We start from the raw sequence: 11,452 nt of genomic DNA, 5'->3' as shown, positions 1-11,452 counted from the left end.
GTCTCTGGAAACACTGCAGCATGCCAGGTAATGTACTATTATTGCATCAAGGTTGCAGTGGAAAGTAGTTTCAGGGAAACTGAGGTCTTGAAACCACACTGCCCTCTAGTGGCAGCAAAGTCTCATCATATAAATGAATAAGCAAAGCTCTTCAGTGATGCGGCTTCTTATTGCTGCTGTTGGAAAGATAAAAAGGCTAATCTTTGCTACAGAATCACTCCAGATTTACGCTAGCATAACAGATCAGAATCTGGCCCTTGGACTCCACATCGGGGGAGGCATAACTCAGTGGTTTGAGCATTGGCCTGCTAAACCCAGGGTTGTGAGTTCAATCCTTGAGGAGGCCACTTAGGGATCTGGGGCAAAAAATTGGTCCTGCTAGTGAAGGCAGGGGGCTGGACTAGATGACCTTTCAAGGTCCCTTCCAGTTCTAGGAGATTGGTATATCTCCAATTATTACCTATTACCTAAACCCAGGGTTGTGAGTTCAATCCTTGAGGGGGCCCATTTAGGGATCTGGGGATTGGCCCTGCTTTGAGCAAGGGGTTGGACTAAATGACCTTCTGAGGTCCCTTCCAACCTGATATTCTATGATTCCTCTTTACACAAGGCTCACACACTTTCAGGAATGCAGACACATTTCTGGGCTGCTAAAATTAGGTTTTTAGGAGACCCCATAAACGCAGTGTTTAGCATCTCTGCTACAAGTTCTCACCCTTCAATGAATCCCCTGCGTTAAAAGTAAATTCCACCTAACAGAGTTAGGAGAGGTCACTTGACACAAGGCTGTTTAATTTCATATTCCTCCGGTTAGATATTCCCATCGCCTCTAAAGTATCCGGCGGCTGCTTGCTGGCCTTGGCGGGAAGAATTCACGGTCTCGATCACCTCAGACAAAAGCCTGTGGCACATCAGCCATCTTGGCTAGCAGTGTCTGGAGTCAGGCTAAAGACTGAATGGGAACTAAACCCCTTATTCACTCTTAGAAGTGGTTTGCCCCAGACCAGGGCGGGCAGTGGTGGAATGGTCTATGGGGGGGCAGCTTGTGTTGTCAGTGACTGTGCTGCCTTTGGTGTGGATAGAGGAGTTCAGCCTCTAAGGCAGTGTCTCTATCCCCACTCTGCCCCCAGGAGTAGCCCCTGAATGCAAGCGGCTCCCTGGCTGATCTAGCAAGGAGGGGCCTCTCCAGCAGCATGGTGACCCCACAGATTTAAGGCCGAGGTAGCAGAGTTATCACTAGCCTTAGGTAAGGGGCAGTGCTCTGCTCCAGGAGCAGACACAATGACTGGTGACGCCATCACCATCTGGTTCCGCCTTGCTCCAGGGAGGAATTAAGCTGCACCAGCTTTGTACCTGGCAGTTTACTCCATGCAGGCTCACCTGCACTGGCCTGTTTGTTTGGGGGAGAGTGGTGTCAAAGCCAAGGCCCCTCCCCTTCCCTGCCTGTCTACCCAGCAGGGCAGGTAGCAACCCGGTGGTGGCTGCTTTCCCCATCACACACACAGCGGCAATGTGGGTAGGAGGGAAGTAAAGGGGCGCCTCACACTTCCATCAATCCCTGCCTGAGATGGGAAGATAGCTCAGGACTGAGCCCTAAATGAACCTAGATAATGTTTTAAACCACTCAAGTCTTTCCCACCAGCCTCTTTTCCTCCTGCCCAAGCTCCATCCTGCACAGTGGCCAAGTATCATTTCACCAGTCGTCCAGCCCCTAATGATCTATTGAGCCTTGCCTTCAAGCACCTGGCCATGGGCCTTACAAACAAGCAGATGCATTTGAACAGCTTTGCAGAACCTGCACTGACCCTAAATCAATGTTTAACTGGGAATAATTTGCAAAACTGTGCTTCATGATATCCTGAATGTGAGGTGCTTTCTACACATCACACAAAAAAGGGGAATCTACATCACTACATAGCCTGAGAGCAGAACAGAAGGGTTATAAATGCACACAGAACACACAAGATAAATTAGAGCAATGACATTTCAACCCCAAGGTCTTTGCCAGAAAGGATTTGTAAGGGAAATTAATAGACTGGAGAATTCACACTGCTCCTTTCTCTTTGGATATTTGCCATTTTTAAATAATCCTTCCCCCCCCCAAACACTCAAAAAGAACAGGCCATTAGCGACAACCAGTGTGAGTGGCATGAAAATAAACTTCCTTTGCACCTGGATCAGACAGACCCACTCGCTAGCTGGTCTTGAACTACCCGATCAGACCCGTGTTCAGAATGTCGTCACGTCTAAGGCATGGCAGTAACAGCTGAAAAACAACTGGTGCAGGAAGCTTACAGGACTCAGGCCATAGCAGGTAAATAGTTTTTCATCTCACCTTCACTATTTTTTGTGTTTAACTATTGTTTATATGGTGCTTTGAAGATCCTCCACTGGTGTAAATTGTCATAGGTCATTAACTGAAGTCAAAGGATGTTTGTCAGTGTGCATCAACTGAGGATGTCAGTGGAGCAATGCCTATTTATGCTAGCTGAGGATGGGGCCATTTTTTGCTATGTTAATACCCAGCACTACATAGTTTGAAAGAACATCCAACTGAACTTGAAGGCTGCTACAGCCAATGCATGGAGTTCTGTTTGTCCATCTTAGCAACATGTTTATTTGTGATTACCTGGCTACTTTCAGTTGCTTTCATTACCAAGTATAATTTTCCTCCCAAGTAGCAATGAGTCATTGCTAGCAGCTTGCTCCCATCTGCAGGAGCCGGGAGCAGGTCAGATATTTCAAGAAGCTATTTTCACATGTTACCATGGAAATAAATGCACATTATCTTTTAATGCTTGAAAAACAAAAATTCAGTACAAAGCATATTTAATTAATCAAAAAAAATTAACCCAAACAAGGAAAAGTTTTTAAAAGCAACAATGATCCCAGATTGGAAACCTGAGAGAAAAAGAATAGGAAACCCCATCTATCCAGCTTTGCCTAAAGAGGACTTTTTTCCTGAACATTTTCAGGGATGGATGGGAGCAGCTCACTTAACATTAATAGACTTTTCTTTCTTAGCAGCCAGTGGTTCCTTCTGAAGAGCTCAGGGCATGAATTCATCCTCTGCTGGGGCAGCGCTGTTGACAGCAAGACATGGATCACTCTTGTGTGCTCTGCACAACAGAAGTAGTGCAACCAGCTGTTCCATGCTGCTCTTTAGCATCTCCACCAATTTCCCCTAATGAAAAACATAATACAATCAAATCAGAGGAGGTTTCCATGCCTGCAAACTCTCCAGCCTGTATTGTGCAAACCTAACTCAGTCTGTCATACAACAGCTGGGAGAACATTGGTGTCTAACTCCCATCTTCACATGGTCTCTCTGTGGCTGTGCCTATGTCCCCAAACGATACAGGAGCTGAGAAATTACGGAGCTGCAAAAAGTGTAGGGTCCCTATTGATACAAACAATGGGCTCCATCCTTCAAAGACCAACTGGATGGAGTGAGGAGCTCTCCGCCTTGCTGTTCTTTCTTTATGGTGCAATTTGAAACTCAGATAGCCACTTCCTCAGTTGTGTTCTGCCCCTTCTTCCAACTGGCCAGGGGCTTGGCAGAAACTGATGCTTCCACAGCCAGCATCAGGACCGATGCTTCACCAGCCAGCCAGGATATCCCACTGAATGGAGAGGTCTGGTGCACTGCATTCTGCTGTGGGCAGGCAGAGCCTGCCATGAGGTCCCATGTTCTCTATGGCAGTCTGGACCAACATTCTACAGCAAAATCCCACCCCATGTTTGTGGCTTCCTAGTGCAGGAGGCTGGAAATCCGACAGCAGCTCCAAGTAAGTGTAAAAGTTGAGGTTTTTGCTAAGATTAATAGGTCACCAAATAATTGCAGTCCTCCAGGTTCCCATTTTATGTTTATATTCATTTTAATCCAAGCCTCTGCCTACATTCTTAGTTGTTGGCATGCCACAGATTTCTGCATGAACAGTGCATAACTCCTCTGTACAAGCTGCGGGGGGAAATCTGGAAGCTTTGGGAGTGAAATAGGGCACAGAGGTGGCTTTAGCAGCCAGGAAGTTGAGAGAGGCAATTTGGAATAAGCTCATTAACTACATGTTTGTGGTAAAATGATCAGCAGTGAAATAATAAACTTCTTGATTAAACTTTCCTCATTAGGTTTCAGAGTTGAGGCCCTGCTGAGGTGAACAAGGCAGTTCAAACTCAGTTATTGTTTCAGGCTTTCTGCTGACTCAGGAAGACCACAATGTCTTATATTAAGATTGTCTTCACAACCATAAGGACTAGAGACTTATTTTTTCCTTTAAAGGAAAGGTTAGATTCTGAAGCACAAATCCACAGCAGGGGTAGATTCTGTGGCAAATTCTATGGCCACCCAATGGTGAAGTGCCAGAGTCCTGATTTAAAAAGCTCAGACAACAGTAAGAATGGTTCTTAACACCTTCCTGTTACAAAGGTAATAGGTAATAATTGGAGATATACCCATCTCCTAGAACTGGAAGGGACCTCAAAAGGTTATCGAGTCCAGCCCCCTGCCTTCACTAGCAGGACCAATTTTTGCCCCAGATCCCTAAGTGGCCCCCTCAAGGATTGAACTCACAACCCTGGGTTTAGCAGGCCAATGCTCAAACCACTGAGCTATCCCTCCCCCCAATAAACCACCCACAGAATGATTTTCTTCAGCTACTTGAGCTATGCATTGTTCACTCACCAATATCATTACTAGCCTCAATTTCCTTTCTCCTGAAACTTGGAATTTCATAGGTCAGACCAGTGGTCCACCTAGCTCAGTATCCTATCTTCCAACAGTGGCCAGTGCCAGATGTTTCAGAGGGAGTGAACAGAACAGGGCAATTTATCAAGTGATCCCATTCTCTTGTGTCCAGTCCTAGCTTCTGGCAGTCAGAGGTTTAGTGACTCCCAAAGCATGGAGTTGCATCCCTGACCATCTTGGCTAGTAGCCACTGATGGACCTATCCTCCATTAACTTATCTCATTCTTTTTTAACCCCGTTATACTTTTGGTTCTCACAACATCCCCATAAATACCAGAGGCCTCATCTTAATTAGAGTCATGATCTGTAAAGTAAGTGAAAAAGAAATAAATAGCAGCACCGTTAATAACAACACTGCTTGTGTTAATCTACTGAATTCCAAATGTTTTAGTCTCCTGTCAAGTTTGAAAGCACATTAGAAATTAGCAGTTGGCACCTACCTCTATAAGGAGCCCATCCAAAAATCCCTAACTTTGGAAAGTTCGGATCCAGATCTGCACTTTGTGGTACCATAATAATTGTTGAGAATTGAGAAAATGTATATAACTCACCACATTTCCCACGGTGACAGCTTTAATATCACCACTGTACTCACCTCTCTCATCACTAGGCTTGTCTTCAATGGTCTCCACTTTTAGAGTTTCATAAATAGCTGACTCTCTGTCTTCATTAACATCTTGATTCAAAAGAAGAGAAACAAAAGATAAGTATCAGGTGGACTTTTGTTAATGAACTAGTTATTGATTTGTTTGAGTTTCTGAACCAATGGTTTCGATATATGGTCTAAAACTTAGAACAAATGACAGACTCAGGACACTTGGGTTCCATGCCCAGTTTGCTGCCGAATCCTCTGTAATCTTGGGCAAATCACAACTCCTCTTTGCCTCCCTTCTGCAAAATGGGTAAAATAACATTTACCTACTTGACAAAGGTAATGAGCCAGAACATTAATAAAAGGCTTTGAGATCTCCGGATTCACGGTGCTTGAGAAATGGAAATATATCATTGTGAATAGGAATCACAATTGTAATTGTTTGACATGATGCAATGACAATGATGTTTTAGAGCCAGACTGCTAATGAAACAGCAGGACCCCCTGTTTCCCCAAAGCCTTCAGAGACCTCCCTCAGTGTCAGTGGGGTAAGTTACTCAGAGAAGTGTTTGTACATAACAAAAGGCAGAAAATCCTCACTGGAAGCCCTTTGCCTTTCAAATATGATGGATGTCCTTAAAACAAAGTTCAAAACTCAAATTAAATATGAAAGAACTCACTAGAGGTATGAAAATCAGTGGTTTTCTTGGTCTCCTCTAATATTAAGAGATCAGTGGCCCTGGATATGCAGCTAATGGTCTCCTCGACATAAAGTACAGTGTTGTAATGATTTTCTTCCTTATGGTCTCTAGCAACTTGAGCTCTTTCCATCAAGGTAGGAACATCATGCCTAACAAAACAACAAACAAAATGTAAGAATGGCCACACTGGGTCAGACCAAAGATCCATCTAGCCCAGTATCCTGTCTTCCAACGGTGGCCAATGCCAGGTGCCCCAGAGGGAATGAACAGAACAAGTAATCATCAAATGATCCATTCCCTGTTGCCCATTCCCAGCTTCTGGCAAACAGAGGCTAGGGACACCATCTCTGCCCATCCTGGCTAATAGCCATTGACGGACCTATCCTCCATTAATTTATCAAGTTCTTTTTTTAATCCTGTTATAGTCTTGGCCTTCACAACATCCTCTGGCAAAGAGTTCCACTGGTTGACTGTGTGTTGTGTGAAGAAAACAAACCTGACGTACCAATTTCGAGCATCCAGCAGTTACTGTAGCATACACTTTCCAGCTTTTACATACTAAAGACATTTCCTCTACATTTGGTGATGTGAGTGTGCTAAAAAATGCAGTAAAAATTCAACAATTGGGACACAATTTGCTGCTCCAGTCAGGGTCAACAATTCAGTAGCTCTACACAATTTTGAGGGATTATTTTTTACATCCTGGAGGGAGGAGGAACACGTCCCATCGCTACTGAGGTAAGATGGCAGCTCGGTATGCGGGGAGGGTGAATATTGTCCAACTAGATAGACAAATTTCCACAAAGGTACCAAAATCAGAAACTTCCCTGCTAACTTTCCATAATAACCTAGAAAGCAAAGGTATGTTCAGGCATTAAATCATGAACTAACACAAGTTACCAGCTGTGAATGTAGCATGACAAAATTCCCATTCCTTAGGAAGAGGAAGCAAGTGACTTAAATAACTGAGGCAGGGCTGAAGCTTTCCTAGATCCTCTAGACCTTCTTGCCCAAAGACTCTAGTTCTTGTCAAGCTGGGAATCGCACTCCCTCTAGGAAGATCACCACAGGCAACTGCACAACACTGAATTTACAGCTCCAGTTTTACCACGTGCAGGCTGACTGTTCTCTGCCAGGCCCTGGCAGCTGCATCGATTTCCATAAGATTTCAATCCAGGCAGTACGTAAGTCAGCAGATTCTGCAGACTGATAGAAAAAGAAGTACAATCATTAGGGACATTTAACTGGAACAAAAGGATAGACATTTTATTGATGCATGTTAATTTCACAAAGCCTGTTGTAACCATTTCCTCTCTACCTCCCCGAGTATCTTGCTGGAAAAATTGGGCTGTATCTTTTTTCTTACTTGGGATCCTTTTCTTTACATTCAGGCTAGGGATGAAAACTGAACATTCCAAGAAATTGTGCAACAAACTATGAGCCTGATTCAAAACCCAGTGAAGTCAATGAAAAGAGTCCCACTCCAAAGGTCTTTGGCCATAGTTGAACAATCTTATATCTGTGTACTGGATCAAGTCATTGGATAATGTTATAATAGAGCAACGTGGCTTGAGACTGGAGAGCGCTGTGGCAGCCCCGGCTGCACAGTGGGTTAGGGAATAGCCAAACTACCATGTCACTACAAAACTCACTGAACCTCTTAAGTGCCAGGTATTTGGTAGCACTGACATTCTGTTCTTACCAGGAGTTTCTTCTTTCCGTTTGTCATTGTGATCTCAAAAGGGTAATCGGCTTTCACAGCTTGTACCTCGCGCACCGACTGCACCTAAAAAGCATTTCTATAAAGAAGCATCCACAAGTATGTGCAACCTCTAAGATTTGCTATTAGCACTTTAAAAAAAAAATCTATAATCCTGATAGATGAAAAGACTTAAAACACATTGGGCCAATTTTTCCAGCAAGTATAAATTGGCATAGCTTCATTGACACCGGAGAACCAGGGCCAGTACGACTTGACCTCTTTGGTTATGCCAAGCTGAACACAAGACCTGCCATACTGGGTCAGCCCAATGGTCCATCTAGCCCAGTATCCTATTTTCCGACAGTGGCAATTGCCAGAACAGGGCAATTATTGAGTGATCCATCCCATTGTCTAATCCCAAATTCTGGCAGTCAGAGGCTTCCGGACATCCATAGCATGGTCTTGCATCCCTGACCATCTTGGTTAATAGCCACTGATGGACCTATCTTCCATGAATTTATCTAATTTTTTTTAACCCAGTAATACTTTTGGCTTTCACATCCGCTAGCAATGAGTTCCACAGGTTGAGTTTAAAGTGTGTGAAGAACTTACCTTATGTTTGTTTTAAATCTGCTGCCTATTAATTTCATTGGGTGCCCCCTAGTTCTTGTGTTACGTGAGAGATAAATAACACTTCCTTAGTCACTTTTTCCACACCATTCATGATTTTATAGACCTCTATCACATCTCTCCTTAGTCGTTTCTTTTCTAAGATAAACTGTCCCGATCTTTTTAATCTCTCTTCCTATAGAAGTTGTTCCAGCCCCTCAACAATTTTTGTTGCCATTCTCTGTTCTTTTTCCAATTCTAATATATCTTTTTTGAGATGAGACAACGAGAACTGCATACAGCATTCAAGGTGTGGGTATACCATGGATTTACATAGTGGCATTATGATATTTTCTGTCTTATTATGTATCCCTCTCCTAACATTTCTTGACATTGTTAGCTTTTTTGACTGCTGCTGTGCATTGAGCAGACGTTTTCAGAGAACTATCTACGATGGCTCTAGAACAGCAGTTCTCAAATTTTAGCAACCCAAGGACCACCATTTTGGTTTAAAAAGTTTTGCAGACTGCCAAGCCGGTTTCTAATTTCTCCAGGGGTGCTCAATCCCCGCTCAGCCCCAGACCCTGTCCCCACTCCACCTCTTCCCCCAAGGCCCCATTCTCACCCCACCTCTTCCCGCCCCTGCTCTGTCCCTCCCCCTCCCCCGAAGCAGTGTGCAGGAGGCACTGGGGAGGAGTTGATCAGCATGGCCAGTGGTCCCAGACATGACTCACGGACTCCCTGGAGCTGGACATGACTCGCGGACTCCTTGGAATTCCTTCACAGACCCCAGTTTGAGAACCGCTGCTCTAGAATCTCTAGAACCCTCTTTAAAAAATCGGTATTAGCTATCCTCCAGTCATCTGGTATAGAGGCTGATTTAAGTGATAGGCTATCTGCTGGAGTTAGTAGTTTTGCAATTTCATATTTGAATTCCTTCAGAACTCTTGAGTGAATAACATCTGGCCCAGGTGACTTATTACTGCTTAATTTATCAATTTGTTCCAAAACCTCCTCTAGTGACACCTCACTCTGGGACAGTTCCTCGGCTTTGTCTCCTAACAAGAACGGTTCAGGTGGGTTAATTTCCCACTCATCCTCTGAAGACTGATGCAAATAATTAATTTAGCTTCCCTGCAATGGTCACGTCTTCCCTGAGTGCTCCTTTAGCCCCACGATAGGTTAGTAGCCCCACTGATGGTTTGCCAGACTTTCTGCTTCTGATGAATTTAAAACTATTTTTGTGAGTTTGTGTGTCTTTTTCTAGTTGCTCTTCAAATTCTTTTTTGGCCTGCCTAATTATGCTTTTACACTTAACTTGCCAGAGCTTATGCGCCTTTCTATTTTCCTCAGTAGGATTTCCAATTTTTACAAGACGTCTGTGTGTCTCTAACCGCCTCTTTCACTTTGTTGTTTAGCCATGGTGGCATTTTTTTTGGTCCTCATATATATTTGATTTGGGGTATACATTTAGCATGGTGTTTTTTGAAGTTTCCATGCAACTTGCAGGCATTTCATTCTTGTGACTAGTCCTTTTAATTTCCATTTAACTACTGTCCCCTTTTTGGTGTAGTTCCCCTTTTTGAAGTTAAATGATTCTGTGGTGGGTCTCTTTGGTATTTCCCCCCCTACAAGAATATTAAAATGTTATTACATTATGGTTGCTATTACCGAGCGGTTGAGCTATATTCACCTCTTGGACCAGATCCTGTGCACCACTTAGGACTAAATCAAGAATTGCCTCTCTCCTTGTGGGTTCCAGAACTGGTTGCTCCAAGAAGTAGGCATTAATGGTATCTAGGAACTTTATCTCTACATCCTGTCCTGAGGTGACCTGTATCCAGTCAATATGGGAATAGTTGAAATCCCCCATTATTACTGAGTTGACTTTATACCTCACATGACCATTTTCTTTGCTCCCCTGCAGAACTAGTACAGCCCACTATTTTGTATTTGAAAAGAAAAGCGTAAGGAAGTGCCGCCCTCTGGAATCTCTACTCCTGTCCCTGTGTGCATCAGTCTTAAGGCTTTGCAGCACAGTGGCCCTCAACTTTGGATGAGTCAAGCTGAGTCCATCTTACCCTCCTCATTGTCCAAATTCTTAGTAGGCTTCTCAAAAGTGATAGTTGGTCATTTAGGAATCACACAGCAAGATTTGTTTGCATTCTACTCCCATATGCGTACAAAATAGAAATGATTAATTCTGTGTGGGTCCAATCCTGCCAGCTCTTCTGGTGTGGAATTCGGTAGGTGTCGAGGACTTGCAGGATCGGGCCCTGTGTTTGGGAGGACTGTAAGGAGGAAGTCCTGAAGTCTCATGTGATACCAACTATCCTTCCAGTCTAGGAGGGCTAACTGCAGTTTGCTCTCCAGCTGGCCAAGGCTACTCTTGCATGGTCCAGGAGGGTCAATGACAAGCAAGGTGAGATGCAGCATCTGTCGAGAGGCATGTGCCATCTGTAGCACTCTCAGCTCCAGAGTGTTGAACTCTGATCCTCCACAAGTTACAGTTCCTCACTACTGACTTTAAACATGCCATTGGATGCAGAAACTATCGCCTTGGTTATAGAGGAAATCCTCAGCCAGCTGGTCACTGAAAGATTCCCCCTCAGTGCAAATACAAATACAAGAAGCACTTCTGAGAGTCTCTCTAAAACAGCGTGGCATGTATTTGATCACAGGTTTTACTTACTATGTACATGGAGTAGTGTCCATGGAGGCGTAACTGCAAAAGAACACCATATCAGTTATCAATAGGAAAAACTATCCATGCTATCAAAGATGGAAAAAGTAAATAATTTATACACCTACTGCATCTCCATGTTTCTTCGTAAAGAAGTAGAGGGTGGTATTGTGAAGTCGGAACCAATACTTTACCCATGTAAATTTCTATTTAAACAACAAAACAAGTGGTAGACAAAACAAGACATAAATCAGTGGTGTTGATTCTCTCATGAATTCCAGACTCTGCCACCAACTCACTGTGTGACTGTGGGCGCTCTGCGCCTTAGTTTCCCCAGCTGTAAAATGGGTGGTATGACGCTTAATGTGTAAAGTGCCTTTAGATTTTCAGACAAAAGTCATTGTAGAAGTGCAAAAGTAGT

The 11,452-nt window shown here is 43.8% G+C and overlaps 1 long non-coding RNA gene across 1 annotated transcript; it reads right to left on the bottom strand.

Moving 5' to 3' along the window:
* Positions 1 to 7,744: 7,744 nt before the first annotated feature.
* LOC123345029 lies at positions 7,745 to 11,243 on the bottom strand. Its single transcript, XR_006572695.1, has 3 exons — positions 11,160 to 11,243; positions 11,041 to 11,073; positions 7,745 to 7,823 (listed from the first exon to the last, which is right to left on the bottom strand). It is a non-coding gene; the product is annotated as an uncharacterized LOC123345029 (long non-coding RNA).
* Between the last annotated feature and the right edge of the window lie 209 nt (positions 11,244 to 11,452).

This window comes from Mauremys mutica, chromosome 12 (assembly GCF_020497125.1).
Source record: "Mauremys mutica isolate MM-2020 ecotype Southern chromosome 12, ASM2049712v1, whole genome shotgun sequence".
Lineage (NCBI taxonomy): Eukaryota > Metazoa > Chordata > Testudines > Geoemydidae > Mauremys > Mauremys mutica.
Note: the sequence above shows the minus strand (reverse complement) of the source record. Positions and strands in the feature narration are given on the sequence as shown.